The sequence below is a fragment of the Hyla sarda genome, unplaced genomic scaffold, assembly GCF_029499605.1.
Source record: "Hyla sarda isolate aHylSar1 unplaced genomic scaffold, aHylSar1.hap1 scaffold_698, whole genome shotgun sequence".
In the NCBI taxonomy this organism is placed as follows: Eukaryota; Metazoa; Chordata; class Amphibia; order Anura; family Hylidae; genus Hyla; species Hyla sarda.
This window is the reverse complement of record NW_026610716.1, coordinates 153,861-169,046: the sequence shown is the minus strand read 5'-3', so window position 1 is coordinate 169,046 and position 15,186 is coordinate 153,861. Positions and strand designations below refer to the sequence as shown.

Here is a 15,186-nt window from a genome sequence, read left to right as displayed (position 1 = left end):
ATATATATATATATATATATATTTCTCCGCCGAAATCACTTTTAAACCCATTTCCACCTTTTTTTCCCTTCTCTTCCTCTTACTTTTTTTTCACGTTTTTTTACGTTTTTCTCCTTTTCGCCTCTTTTCTGGGCGTATTATTCTTCTTTTTCTTCTTTTTTTTCGTCTAATGCATACCCCATCAGTGCAGCAATGCTTATTCAATACCGCCAGCAGATGGAGACACTGGGGGATAATTTTCTAAGGATTTATACTGATTTTTCCTGTCTGAATTTGTCGCACAGAAAGTTGCAGGCCAAATATGTGTGACATTTCTGCGACTTTAGCTTCTAGAGCATTTTTACAACATTATACATAGGTGCTGAATACATAAAAAGCGACTGTTCAGCGACAGACAAGTCGCATCGGCTGAAAGTAGGCCAGAATGTCAGTCCATGTTGGAGCAGGTTTAGATACAGTCTAAAGTATAGATCTCAAAGTCTGTGCACAGAATTTAGCAAGGGCCTCGCACCTTCTGATGCATCAGGTAGGTGCACAATAGCATAGCCTAACCCTCTGTACTTTGGTCTATATTGATGCGGGACATAGACATCCAGCTGATGACCAATCCATTAGTGCAATGGATGGCTGGAAGCATTTGTCTTTGCCTTTGCAATACCACAGAAGCAATGCATGGTCAATGTACAGCAATGACACACCTGTGTGAACAGCCAGGAGACCCCCCCCCCCCCCCATGTTATGTTACATAGTTACATAGTTAGTACGGTCGAAAAAAGACATATGTCCATCAAGTTCAACCAGGGAATTAAGGGGTAGGGGTGTGGCGCGATATTGGGGAAGGGATGAGATTTTATATTTCTTCATAAGCATTAATCTTATTTTGTCAATTAGGAACATTCAGCACCCACCCGCTATCAAGGCAGCTGCCTATCATGTCATGCCCTACCTGCACAGGTGTGCTGGCTACTCAAATGATCCAATTAAGGAGGCCATTTAGTCAGCAGCAGCAGAAGTCCTGTGCCTGGACGCTCCAACAGCGGCCAGACACAAGCAGAAGCAGAAGCAGCAGAAGCAGCAGCAGCACCACCTTTTGTTTTTTGGCTGCAGCAGCAGCAAGGCCCACAGGGCTGGCTAGCTGGCTAGCCAGCAAGCAGGTAGCAATGAAAGTAGGAATCTTTCTTTTTAACCCTGTAAGGGGGTGGTGCACTGTACCCGAAGATACTGCCATATCGGGTCAATGCATAGGGCGACGGAAGCAAGCTTCGAAATCGGCCCCCGTTCTCAAAAATCCATTTAATATATGGTCCCCAGATAGGGGACGTATCAGATATTAAACTGATAAGAACAGATACTACACTTGATCTTAGCCAAAAGGCCGAGAAGCGATAACCGTGAAAGGGGCGGGCCCAACAAGGTGCCCTTCATGGGCACTATCACTGCTTGCTGTCAGGGAGGCTGCCAGACAATTTTCCATGCACACTCTGGGCTGGGGGGCAGTCAACCACCAGTACACACAGCAGAACCTAAACCCATACCATTATTGCTAAGCAGCAAGACAGGGGCCCATTGCACTCCCACGGGGCCTTTTTAAATGCAATCCATAACCCGGATTTGCCAGGAACCCTTCTTACTCCTCCTACTTGCATGTGACACTGGGCTTAGGATCTGCATAGGAAACACACACACAAGCACACACCTACCTTTGTTGCCTGCAGATGCCTCCTTGGCTGTCCCCAAACGGTATCAAACCAACACCCACGGGAAGCTGTAAGCATAGAGGACATGCCTGCACCCCATTGGACTTACCTGTGTGGGTTAAACCCGGGTTATTTGACAACCTATGGCGGTGATGGTTCTGCTCAGGCAGAGCAGTGCTGATGCTCCTCATAAAGCTGTCGCTGCTGTGAAGGTTCTAGGTGACATCACAAATCCCTATGGTTACATACACAACAAAGCTGGGTTGTTGTTGTTTACACTCTGCAAGGCCTGTGGAAGTGAGTGACATCATAGCACTGTAGTTCTGAGGGTTCTAGATGGATGCAACAATCTCCTGTTGCTTCTATGAAGGCCATAATAGACGACATCACCAAACAGCTCCATAGTCACATACACAGCAAAGGAGAGATGTTGTTTACACCTAGTGATGTCAGTGGTATTGAGTGACATCACAGCACAGTGCTAAGGCTCCTGGGCCTGGACACAGCAGCGGCTGCAATATCTCAACGGAGAATACGTTTATATATATGTGTGTGTGTGCGCGTATATATATATATATATATATATATATATATATATATATATATTTCTCCGCCGAAATCACTTTTAAACCCATTTCCACCTTTTTTTCCCTTCTCTTCCTCTTACTTTTTTTTCACGTTTTTTTACGTTTTTCTCCTTTTCGCCTCTTTTCTGGGCGTATTATTCTTCTTTTTCTTCTTTTTTTTCGTCTAATGCATACCCCATCAGTGCAGCAATGCTTATTCAATACCGCCAGCAGATGGAGACACTGGGGGATAATTTTCTAAGGATTTATACTGATTTTTCCTGTCTGAATTTGTCGCACAGAAAGTTGCAGGCCAAATATGTGTGACATTTCTGCGACTTTAGCTTCTAGAGCATTTTTACAACATTATACATAGGTGCTGAATACATAAAAAGCGACTGTTCAGCGACAGACAAGTCGCATCGGCTGAAAGTAGGCCAGAATGTCAGTCCATGTTGGAGCAGGTTTAGATACAGTCTAAAGTATAGATCTCAAAGTCTGTGCACAGAATTTAGCAAGGGCCTCGCACCTTCTGATGCATCAGGTAGGTGCACAATAGCATAGCCTAACCCTCTGTACTTTGGTCTATATTGATGCGGGACATAGACAGCCAGCTGATGACCAATCCATTAGTGCAATGGATGGCTGGAAGCATTTGTCTTTGCCTTTGCAATACCACAGAAGCAATGCATGGTCAATGTACAGCAATGACACACCTGTGTGAACAGCCAGGAGACCCCCCCCCATGTTATGTTACATAGTTACATAGTTAGTACGGTCGAAAAAAGACATATGTCCATCAAGTTCAACCAGGGAATTAAGGGGTAGGGGTGTGGCGCGATATTGGGGAAGGGATGAGATTTTATATTTCTTCATAAGCATTAATCTTATTTTGTCAATTAGGAACATTCAGCACCCACCCGCTATCAAGGCAGCTGCCTATCATGTCATGCCCTACCTGCACAGGTGTGCTGGCTACTCAAATGATCCAATTAAGGAGGCCATTTAGTCAGCAGCAGCAGAAGTCCTGTGCCTGGACGCTCCAACAGCGGCCAGACACAAGCAGAAGCAGAAGCAGCAGAAGCAGCACCACCTTTTGTTTTTTGGCTGCAGCAGCAGCAAGGCCCACAGGGCTGGCTAGCTGGCTAGCCAGCAAGCAGGTAGCAATGAAAGTAGGAATCTTTCTTTTTAACCCTGTAAGGGGGTGGTGCACTGTACCCGAAGATACTGCCATATCGGGTCAATGCATAGGGCGACGGAAGCAAGCTTCGAAATCGGCCCCCGTTCTCAAAAATCCATTTAATATATGGTCCCCAGATAGGGGACGTATCAGATATTAAACTGATAAGAACAGATACTACACTTGATCTTAGCCAAAAGCCCGAGAAGCGATAACCGTGAAAGGGGCGGGCCCAACAAGGTGCCCTTCATGGGCACTATCACTGCTTGCTGTCAGGGAGGCTGCCAGACAATTTTCCATGCACACTCTGGGCTGGGGGGCAGTCAACCACCAGTACACACAGCAGAACCTAAACCCATACCATTATTGCTAAGCAGCAAGACAGGGGCCCATTGCACTCCCACGGGGCCTTTTTAAATGCAATCCATAACCCGGATTTGCCAGGAACCCTTCTTACTCCTCCTACTTGCATGTGACACTGGGCTTAGGATCTGCATAGGAAACACACACACAAGCACACACCTACCTTTGTTGCCTGCAGATGCCTCCTTGGCTGTCCCCAAACGGTATCAAACCAACACCCACGGGAAGCTGTAAGCATAGAGGACATGCCTGCACCCCATTGGACTTACCTGTGTGGGTTAAACCCGGGTTATTTGACAACCTATGGCGGTGATGGTTCTGCTCAGGCAGAGCAGTGCTGATGCTCCTCATAAAGCTGTCGCTGCTGTGAAGGTTCTAGGTGACATCACAAATCCCTATGGTTACATACACAACAAAGCTGGGTTGTTGTTGTTTACACTCTGCAAGGCCTGTGGAAGTGAGTGACATCATAGCACTGTAGTTCTGAGGGTTCTAGATGGATGCAACAATCTCCTGTTGCTTCTATGAAGGCCATAATAGACGACATCACCAAACAGCTCCATAGTCACATACACAGCAAAGGAGAGATGTTGTTTACACCTAGTGATGTCAGTGGTATTGAGTGACATCACAGCACAGTGCTAAGGCTCCTGGGCCTGGACACAGCAGCGGCTGCAATATCTCAACGGAGAATACGTTTATATATATGTGTGTGTGTGCGCGTATATATATATATATATATATATATATATATATATATTTCTCCGCCGAAATCACTTTTAAACCCATTTCCACCTTTTTTTCCCTTCTCTTCCTCTTACTTTTTTTTCACGTTTTTTTACGTTTTTCTCCTTTTCGCCTCTTTTCTGGGCGTATTATTCTTCTTTTTCTTCTTTTTTTTCGTCTAATGCATACCCCATCAGTGCAGCAATGCTTATTCAATACCGCCAGCAGATGGAGACACTGGGGGATAATTTTCTAAGGATTTATACTGATTTTTCCTGTCTGAATTTGTCGCACAGAAAGTTGCAGGCCAAATATGTGTGACATTTCTGCGACTTTAGCTTCTAGAGCATTTTTACAACATTATACATAGGTGCTGAATACATAAAAAGCGACTGTTCAGCGACAGACAAGTCGCATCGGCTGAAAGTAGGCCAGAATGTCAGTCCATGTTGGAGCAGGTTTAGATACAGTCTAAAGTATAGATCTCAAAGTCTGTGCACAGAATTTAGCAAGGGCCTCGCACCTTCTGATGCATCAGGTAGGTGCACAATAGCATAGCCTAACCCTCTGTACTTTGGTCTATATTGATGCGGGACATAGACAGCCAGCTGATGACCAATCCATTAGTGCAATGGATGGCTGGAAGCATTTGTCTTTGCCTTTGCAATACCACAGAAGCAATGCATGGTCAATGTACAGCAATGACACACCTGTGTGAACAGCCAGGAGACCCCCCCCCCCCCCATGTTATGTTACATAGTTACATAGTTAGTACGGTCGAAAAAAGACATATGTCCATCAAGTTCAACCAGGGAATTAAGGGGTAGGGGTGTGGCGCGATATTGGGGAAGGGATGAGATTTTATATTTCTTCATAAGCATTAATCTTATTTTGTCAATTAGGAACATTCAGCACCCACCCGCTATCAAGGCAGCTGCCTATCATGTCATGCCCTACCTGCACAGGTGTGCTGGCTACTCAAATGATCCAATTAAGGAGGCCATTTAGTCAGCAGCAGCAGAAGTCCTGTGCCTGGACGCTCCAACAGCGGCCAGACACAAGCAGAAGCAGAAGCAGCAGAAGCAGCAGAAGCAGCAGCAGCACCACCTTTTGTTTTTTGGCTGCAGCAGCAGCAAGGCCCACAGGGCTGGCTAGCTGGCTAGCCAGCAAGCAGGTAGCAATGAAAGTAGGAATCTTTCTTTTTAACCCTGTAAGGGGGTGGTGCACTGTACCCGAAGATACTGCCATATCGGGTCAATGCATAGGGCAACGGAAGCAAGCTTCGAAATCGGCCCCCGTTCTCAAAAATCCATTTAATATATGGTCCCCAGATAGGGGACGTATCAGATATTAAACTGATAAGAACAGATACTACACTTGATCTTAGCCAAAAGGCCGAGAAGCGATAACCGTGAAAGGGGCGGGCCCAACAAGGTGCCCTTCATGGGCACTATCACTGCTTGCTGTCAGGGAGGCTGCCAGACAATTTTCCATGCACACTCTGGGCTGGGGGGCAGTCAACCACCAGTACACACAGCAGAACCTAAACCCATACCATTATTGCTAAGCAGCAAGACAGGGGCCCATTGCACTCCCACGGGGCCTTTTTAAATGCAATCCATAACCCGGATTTGCCAGGAACCCTTCTTACTCCTCCTACTTGCATGTGACACTGGGCTTAGGATCTGCATAGGAAACACACACACAAGCACACACCTACCTTTGTTGCCTGCAGATGCCTCCTTGGCTGTCCCCAAACGGTATCAAACCAACACCCACGGGAAGCTGTAAGCATAGAGGACATGCCTGCACCCCATTGGACTTACCTGTGTGGGTTAAACCCGGGTTATTTGACAACCTATGGCGGTGATGGTTCTGCTCAGGCAGAGCAGTGCTGATGCTCCTCATAAAGCTGTCGCTGCTGTGAAGGTTCTAGGTGACATCACAAATCCCTATGGTTACATACACAACAAAGCTGGGTTGTTGTTGTTTACACTCTGCAAGGCCTGTGGAAGTGAGTGACATCATAGCACTGTAGTTCTGAGGGTTCTAGATGGATGCAACAATCTCCTGTTGCTTCTATGAAGGCCATAATAGACGACATCACCAAACAGCTCCATAGTCACATACACAGCAAAGGAGAGATGTTGTTTACACCTAGTGATGTCAGTGGTATTGAGTGACATCACAGCACAGTGCTAAGGCTCCTGGGCCTGGACACAGCAGCGGCTGCAATATCTCAACGGAGAATACGTTTATATATATGTGTGTGTGTGCGCGTATATATATATATATATATATATATATATATATATATATATATATATTCTCCGCCGAAATCACTTTTAAACCCATTTCCCCCTTTTTTTCCCTTCTCTTCCTCTTACTTTTTTTTCACGTTTTTTTACGTTTTTCTCCTTTTCGCCTCTTTTCTGGGCGTATTATTCTTCTTTTTCTTCTTTTTTTTCGTCTAATGCATACCCCATCAGTGCAGCAATGCTTATTCAATACCGCCAGCAGATGGAGACACTGGGGGATAATTTTCTAAGGATTTATACTGATTTTTCCTGTCTGAATTTGTCGCACAGAAAGTTGCAGGCCAAATATGTGTGACATTTCTGCGACTTTAGCTTCTAGAGCATTTTTACAACATTATACATAGGTGCTGAATACATAAAAAGCGACTGTTCAGCGACAGACAAGTCGCATCGGCTGAAAGTAGGCCAGAATGTCAGTCCATGTTGGAGCAGGTTTAGATACAGTCTAAAATATAGATCTCAAAGTCTGTGCACAGAATTTAGCAAGGGCCTCGCACCTTCTGATGCATCAGGTAGGTGCACAATAGCATAGCCTAACCCTCTGTACTTTGGTCTATATTGATGCGGGACATAGACAGCCAGCTGATGACCAATCCATTAGTGCAATGGATGGCTGGAAGCATTTGTCTTTGCCTTTGCAATACCACAGAAGCAATGCATGGTCAATGTACAGCAATGACACACCTGTGTGAACAGCCAGGAGACCCCCCCCCCCCCCCCATGTTATGTTACATAGTTACATAGTTAGTACGGTCGAAAAAAGACATATGTCCATCAAGTTCAACCAGGGAATTAAGGGGTAGGGGTGTGGCGCGATATTGGGGAAGGGATGAGATTTTATATTTCTTCATAAGCATTAATCTTATTTTGTCAATTAGGAACATTCAGCACCCACCCGCTATCAAGGCAGCTGCCTATCATGTCATGCCCTACCTGCACAGGTGTGCTGGCTACTCAAATGATCCAATTAAGGAGGCCATTTAGTCAGCAGCAGCAGAAGTCCTGTGCCTGGACGCTCCAACAGCGACCAGACACAAGCAGAAGCAGAAGCAGCAGAAGCAGCAGCACCACCTTTTGTTTTTTGGCTGCAGCAGCAGCAAGGCCCACAGGGCTGGCTAGCTGGCTAGCCAGCAAGCAGGTAGCAATGAAAGTAGGAATCTTTCTTTTTAACCCTGTAAGGGGGTGGTGCACTGTACCCGAAGATACTGCCATATCGGGTCAATGCATAGGGCGACGGAAGCAAGCTTCGAAATCGACCCCCGTTCTCAAAAATCCATTTAATATATGGTCCCCAGATAGGGGACGTATCAGATATTAAACTGATAAGAACAGATACTACACTTGATCTTAGCCAAAAGGCCGAGAAGCGATAACCGTGAAAGGGGCGGGCCCAACAAGGTGCCCTTCATGGGCACTATCACTGCTTGCTGTCAGGGAGGCTGCCAGACAATTTTCCATGCACACTCTGGGCTGGGGGGCAGTCAACCACCAGTACACACAGCAGAACCTAAACCCATTCCATTATTGCTAAGCAGCAAGACAGGGGCCCATTGCACTCCCACGGGGCCTTTTTAAATGCAATCCATAACCCGGATTTGCCAGGAACCCTTCTTACTCCTCCTACTTGCATGTGACACTGGGCTTAGGATCTGCATAGGAAACACACACACAAGCACACACCTACCTTTGTTGCCTGCAGATGCCTCCTTGGCTGTCCCCAAACGGTATCAAACCAACACCCACGGGAAGCTGTAAGCATAGAGGACATGCCTGCACCCCATTGGACTTACCTGTGTGGGTTAAACCCGGGTTATTTGACAACCTATGGCGGTGATGGTTCTGCTCAGGCAGAGCAGTGCTGATGCTCCTCATAAAGCTGTCGCTGCTGTGAAGGTTCTAGGTGACATCACAAATCCCTATGGTTACATACACAACAAAGCTGGGTTGTTGTTGTTTACACTCTGCAAGGCCTGTGGAAGTGAGTGACATCATAGCACTGTAGTTCTGAGGGTTCTAGATGGATGCAACAATCTCCTGTTGCTTCTATGAAGGCCATAATAGACGACATCACCAAACAGCTCCATAGTCACATACACAGCAAAGGAGAGATGTTGTTTACACCTAGTGATGTCAGTGGTATTGAGTGACATCACAGCACAGTGCTAAGGCTCCTGGGCCTGGACACAGCAGCGGCTGCAATATCTCAACGGAGAATACGTTTATATATATGTGTGTGTGTGCGCGTATATATATATATATATATATATATATATATATATATATATATTTCTCCGCCGAAATCACTTTTAAACCCATTTCCACCTTTTTTTCCCTTCTCTTCCTCTTACTTTTTTTTCACGTTTTTTTACGTTTTTCTCCTTTTCGCCTCTTTTCTGGGCGTATTATTCTTCTTTTTCTTCTTTTTTTTCGTCTAATGCATACCCCATCAGTGCAGCAATGCTTATTCAATACCGCCAGCAGATGGAGACACTGGGGGATAATTTTCTAAGGATTTATACTGATTTTTCCTGTCTGAATTTGTCGCACAGAAAGTTGCAGGCCAAATATGTGTGACATTTCTGCGACTTTAGCTTCTAGAGCATTTTTACAACATTATACATAGGTGCTGAATACATAAAAAGCGACTGTTCAGCGACAGACAAGTCGCATCGGCTGAAAGTAGGCCAGAATGTCAGTCCATGTTGGAGCAGGTTTAGATACAGTCTAAAGTATAGATCTCAAAGTCTGTGCACAGAATTTAGCAAGGGCCTCGCACCTTCTGATGCATCAGGTAGGTGCACAATAGCATAGCCTAACCCTCTGTACTTTGGTCTATATTGATGCGGGACATAGACAGCCAGCTGATGACCAATCCATTAGTGCAATGGATGGCTGGAAGCATTTGTCTTTGCCTTTGCAATACCACAGAAGCAATGCATGGTCAATGTACAGCAATGACACACCTGTGTGAACAGCCAGGAGACCCCCCCCCCCCCCATGTTATGTTACATAGTTACATAGTTAGTACGGTCGAAAAAAGACATATGTCCATCAAGTTCAACCAGGGAATTAAGGGGTAGGGGTGTGGCGCGATATTGGGGAAGGGATGAGATTTTATATTTCTTCATAAGCATTAATCTTATTTTGTCAATTAGGAACATTCAGCACCCACCCGCTATCAAGGCAGCTGCCTATCATGTCATGCCCTACCTGCACAGGTGTGCTGGCTACTCAAATGATCCAATTAAGGAGGCCATTTAGTCAGCAGCAGCAGAAGTCCTGTGCCTGGACGCTCCAACAGCGGCCAGACACAAGCAGAAGCAGAAGCAGCAGAAGCAGCAGCAGCACCACCTTTTGTTTTTTGGCTGCAGCAGCAGCAAGGCCCACAGGGCTGGCTAGCTGGCTAGCCAGCAAGCAGGTAGCAATGAAAGTAGGAATCTTTCTTTTTAACCCTGTAAGGGGGTGGTGCACTGTACCCGAAGATACTGCCATATCGGGTCAATGCATAGGGCGATGGAAGCAAGCTTCGAAATCGGCCCCCGTTCTCAAAAATCCATTTAATATATGGTCCCCAGATAGGGGACGTATCAGATATTAAACTGATAAGAACAGATTATTTGTTTTTTTTTATCTAAAGCCGAGGAACGTGCTTTCGATTCACCCAAAGTGCAAGAAAAAGTGCAAACGTGTTACACTAAAAAAACGTGCACAAAGGATGCGGTCTATCGCAAGCCCTTCTCCGATAGGAGAGAGGCCCCCCAACAAACCTTACCCTTCGCCTCCGGACCAAAAGGTACCTGCGAGGTTCCAGGTTCGATGTCCCTTTTCGCCGAAGCTACTAGGGGACCACAAATGCTCCCGGCATCCCCCTTGGCGTTAGCCAAGGTATCTGCCCGCAGAGCCGATTACGGTAGGTACCCTGCCAAAGCAGGAGTACCCGGGGTGTTTGCAGGGAGGTGCGGAACCTAATGGCCACACACACCTCCCCTAGACCGCCAGGAGTGACACCCAGAAGGGCTACCGCATCCTGACCAATCATGTGAACACACAACACGCAAAAAGTGACACAGTGAGACAAAAAAGAAATAAATAAGTGAATGTGTGCAGATATACTGCCCGGACATCCGGCCGGATCTATAAAAATTTCTCTGATCCTAGCCAGAAGGCCGGGAATCAAGAGGTGAGTGCCACAAGGTGAAGAGATTATGGTGCCCGTGCTTCAACTCAGTGAGTCTATCCTCCCAGTGAGTTTCGGCACCTCGGGGTCACCACTCCCCGAGGCACAAAAGTACCTCGGCTCTAGACCCTCTCAGCCTCATGGCGAGACCCGGAGGGAACAGGTCACATCGGGGCAGCCGTCGAGCTGATTCCTCAGAACCAGCCCCGGAAAGCCCTGGTACACCTGCATCCTCCATGCAGCACCCATCCCCACCAGCCCCATACCGGCGTTACTGTCCACCGGCATGAAAAACTGATAAGAACAGATACTACACTTGATCTTAGCCAAAAGGCCGAGAAGCGATAACCGTGAAAGGGGCGGGCCCAACAAGGTGCCCTTCATGGGCACTATCACTGCTTGCTGTCAGGGAGGCTGCCAGACAATTTTCCATGCACACTCTGGGCTGGGGGGCAGTCAACCACCAGTACACACAGCAGAACCTAAACCCATACCATTATTGCTAAGCAGCAAGACAGGGGCCCATTGCACTCCCACGGGGCCTTTTTAAATGCAATCCATAACCCGGATTTGCCAGGAACCCTTCTTACTCCTCCTACTTGCATGTGACACTGGGCTTAGGATCTGCATAGGAAACACACACACAAGCACACACCTACCTTTGTTGCCTGCAGATGCCTCCTTGGCTGTCCCCAAACGGTATCAAACCAACACCCACGGGAAGCTGTAAGCATAGAGGACATGCCTGCACCCCATTGGACTTACCTGTGTGGGTTAAACCCGGGTTATTTGACAACCTATGGCGGTGATGGTTCTGCTCAGGCAGAGCAGTGCTGATGCTCCTCATAAAGCTGTCGCTGCTGTGAAGGTTCTAGGTGACATCACAAATCCCTATGGTTACATACACAACAAAGCTGGGTTGTTGTTGTTTACACTCTGCAAGGCCTGTGGAAGTGAGTGACATCATAGCACTGTAGTTCTGAGGGTTCTAGATGGATGCAACAATCTCCTGTTGCTTCTATGAAGGCCATAATAGACGACATCACCAAACAGCTCCATAGTCACATACACAGCAAAGGAGAGATGTTGTTTACACCTAGTGATGTCAGTGGTATTGAGTGACATCACAGCACAGTGCTAAGGCTCCTGGGCCTGGACACAGCAGCGGCTGCAATATCTCAACGGAGAATACGTTTATATATATGTGTGTGTGTGCGCGTATATATATATATATATATATATATATATATATATATATATATATATTTCTCCGCCGAAATCACTTTTAAACCCATTTCCACCTTTTTTTCCCTTCTCTTCCTCTTACTTTTTTTTCACGTTTTTTTACGTTTTTCTCCTTTTCGCCTCTTTTCTGGGCGTATTATTCTTCTTTTTCTTCTTTTTTTTCGTCTAATGCATACCCCATCAGTGCAGCAATGCTTATTCAATACCGCCAGCAGATGGAGACACTGGGGGATAATTTTCTAAGGATTTATACTGATTTTTCCTGTCTGAATTTGTCGCACAGAAAGTTGCAGGCCAAATATGTGTGACATTTCTGCGACTTTAGCTTCTAGAGCATTTTTACAACATTATACATAGGTGCTGAATACATAAAAAGCGACTGTTCAGCGACAGACAAGTCGCATCGGCTGAAAGTAGGCCAGAATGTCAGTCCATGTTGGAGCAGGTTTAGATACAGTCTAAAGTATAGATCTCAAAGTCTGTGCACAGAATTTAGCAAGGGCCTCGCACCTTCTGATGCATCAGGTAGGTGCACAATAGCATAGCCTAACCCTCTGTACTTTGGTCTATATTGATGCGGGACATAGACAGCCAGCTGATGACCAATCCATTAGTGCAATGGATGGCTGGAAGCATTTGTCTTTGCCTTTGCAATACCACAGAAGCAATGCATGGTCAATGTACAGCAATGACACACCTGTGTGAACAGCCAGGAGACCCCCCCCCCCCCATGTTATGTTACATAGTTACATAGTTAGTACGGTCGAAAAAAGACATATGTCCATCAAGTTCAACCAGGGAATTAAGGGGTAGGGGTGTGGCGCGATATTGGGGAAGGGATGAGATTTTATATTTCTTCATAAGCATTAATCTTATTTTGTCAATTAGGAACATTCAGCACCCACCCGCTATCAAGGCAGCTGCCTATCATGTCATGCCCTACCTGCACAGGTGTGCTGGCTACTCAAATGATCCAATTAAGGAGGCCATTTAGTCAGCAGCAGCAGAAGTCCTGTGCCTGGACGCTCCAACAGCGGCCAGACACAAGCAGAAGCAGAAGCAGCAGAAGCAGCAGCAGCACCACCTTTTGTTTTTTGGCTGCAGCAGCAGCAAGGCCCACAGGGCTGGCTAGCTGGCTAGCCAGCAAGCAGGTAGCAATGAAAGTAGGAATCTTTCTTTTTAACCCTGTAAGGGGGTGGTGCACTGTACCCGAAGATACTGCCATATCGGGTCAATGCATAGGGCGATGGAAGCAAGCTTCGAAATCGGCCCCCGTTCTCAAAAATCCATTTAATATATGGTCCCCAGATAGGGGACGTATCAGATATTAAACTGATAAGAACAGATTATTTGTTTTTTTTTATCTAAAGCCGAGGAACGTGCTTTCGATTCACCCAAAGTGCAAGAAAAAGTGCAAACGTGTTACACTAAAAAAACGTGCACAAAGGATGCGGTCTATCGCAAGCCCTTCTCCGATAGGAGAGAGGCCCCCCAACAAACCTTACCCTTCGCCTCCGGACCAAAAGGTACCTGCGAGGTTCCAGGTTCGATGTCCCTTTTCGCCGAAGCTACTAGGGGACCACAAATGCTCCCGGCATCCCCCTTGGCGTTAGCCAAGGTATCTGCCCGCAGAGCCGATTACGGTAGGTACCCTGCCAAAGCAGGAGTACCCGGGGTGTTTGCAGGGAGGTGCGGAACCTAATGGCCACACACACCTCCCCTAGACCGCCAGGAGTGACACCCAGAAGGGCTACCGCATCCTGACCAATCATGTGAACACACAACACGCAAAAAGTGACACAGTGAGACAAAAAAGAAATAAATAAGTGAATGTGTGCAGATATACTGCCCGGACATCCGGCCGGATCTATAAAAATTTCTCTGATCCTAGCCAGAAGGCCGGGAATCAAGAGGTGAGTGCCACAAGGTGAAGAGATTATGGTGCCCGTGCTTCAACTCAGTGAGTCTATCCTCCCAGTGAGTTTCGGCACCTCGGGGTCACCACTCCCCGAGGCACAAAAGTACCTCGGCTCTAGACCCTCTCAGCCTCATGGCGAGACCCGGAGGGAACAGGTCACATCGGGGCAGCCGTCGAGCTGATTCCTCAGAACCAGCCCCGGAAAGCCCTGGTACACCTGCATCCTCCATGCAGCACCCATCCCCACCAGCCCCATACCGGCGTTACTGTCCACCGGCATGAAAAACTGATAAGAACAGATACTACACTTGATCTTAGCCAAAAGGCCGAGAAGCGATAACCGTGAAAGGGGCGGGCCCAACAAGGTGCCCTTCATGGGCACTATCACTGCTTGCTGTCAGGGAGGCTGCCAGACAATTTTCCATGCACACTCTGGGCTGGGGGGCAGTCAACCACCAGTACACACAGCAGAACCTAAACCCATACCATTATTGCTAAGCAGCAAGACAGGGGCCCATTGCACTCCCACGGGGCCTTTTTAAATGCAATCCATAACCCGGATTTGCCAGGAACCCTTCTTACTCCTCCTACTTGCATGTGACACTGGGCTTAGGATCTGCATAGGAAACACACACACAAGCACACACCTACCTTTGTTGCCTGCAGATGCCTCCTTGGCTGTCCCCAAACGGTATCAAACCAACACCCACGGGAAGCTGTAAGCATAGAGGACATGCCTGCACCCCATTGGACTTACCTGTGTGGGTTAAACCCGGGTTATTTGACAACCTATGGCGGTGATGGTTCTGCTCAGGCAGAGCAGTGCTGATGCTCCTCATAAAGCTGTCGCTGCTGTGAAGGTTCTAGGTGACATCACAAATCCCTATGGTTACATACACAACAAAGCTGGGTTGTTGTTGTTTACACTCTGCAAGGCCTGTGGAAGTGAGTGACATCATAGCACTGTAGTTCTGAGGGTTCTAGATGGATGCAACA

General features: G+C 47.0%; 8 non-coding genes across 8 annotated transcripts; all 8 read right to left on the bottom strand.

The window, feature by feature from the left end:
* Nucleotides 1–1,196: 1,196 nt before the first annotated feature.
* LOC130344015 (U2 spliceosomal RNA) lies at nucleotides 1,197–1,387 on the bottom strand. Its single transcript, XR_008883132.1, has one exon. It is a non-coding gene; the product is annotated as a U2 spliceosomal RNA (small nuclear RNA).
* Nucleotides 1,388–3,465: 2,078 nt separating this feature from the next.
* Nucleotides 3,466–3,656, bottom strand: LOC130343950 (U2 spliceosomal RNA). The gene has a single exon (XR_008883081.1). It is a non-coding gene; the product is annotated as a U2 spliceosomal RNA (small nuclear RNA).
* A 2,092-nt stretch (nucleotides 3,657–5,748) lies between these two features.
* LOC130343942 (U2 spliceosomal RNA) lies at nucleotides 5,749–5,939 on the bottom strand. The gene has a single exon (XR_008883072.1). It is a non-coding gene; the product is annotated as a U2 spliceosomal RNA (small nuclear RNA).
* A 2,091-nt stretch (nucleotides 5,940–8,030) lies between these two features.
* LOC130343945 (U2 spliceosomal RNA) lies at nucleotides 8,031–8,221 on the bottom strand. The gene has a single exon (XR_008883075.1). It is a non-coding gene; the product is annotated as a U2 spliceosomal RNA (small nuclear RNA).
* A 2,089-nt stretch (nucleotides 8,222–10,310) lies between these two features.
* Nucleotides 10,311–10,492, bottom strand: LOC130343955 (U2 spliceosomal RNA). The gene has a single exon (XR_008883085.1). It is a non-coding gene; the product is annotated as a U2 spliceosomal RNA (small nuclear RNA).
* Nucleotides 10,493–11,185: 693 nt separating this feature from the next.
* LOC130343962 (U2 spliceosomal RNA) lies at nucleotides 11,186–11,373 on the bottom strand. The gene has a single exon (XR_008883088.1). It is a non-coding gene; the product is annotated as a U2 spliceosomal RNA (small nuclear RNA).
* A 2,092-nt stretch (nucleotides 11,374–13,465) lies between these two features.
* On the bottom strand, nucleotides 13,466–13,647 carry LOC130343954 (U2 spliceosomal RNA). The gene has a single exon (XR_008883084.1). It is a non-coding gene; the product is annotated as a U2 spliceosomal RNA (small nuclear RNA).
* Nucleotides 13,648–14,340: 693 nt separating this feature from the next.
* LOC130343961 (U2 spliceosomal RNA) lies at nucleotides 14,341–14,528 on the bottom strand. The gene has a single exon (XR_008883087.1). It is a non-coding gene; the product is annotated as a U2 spliceosomal RNA (small nuclear RNA).
* Between the last annotated feature and the right edge of the window lie 658 nt (nucleotides 14,529–15,186).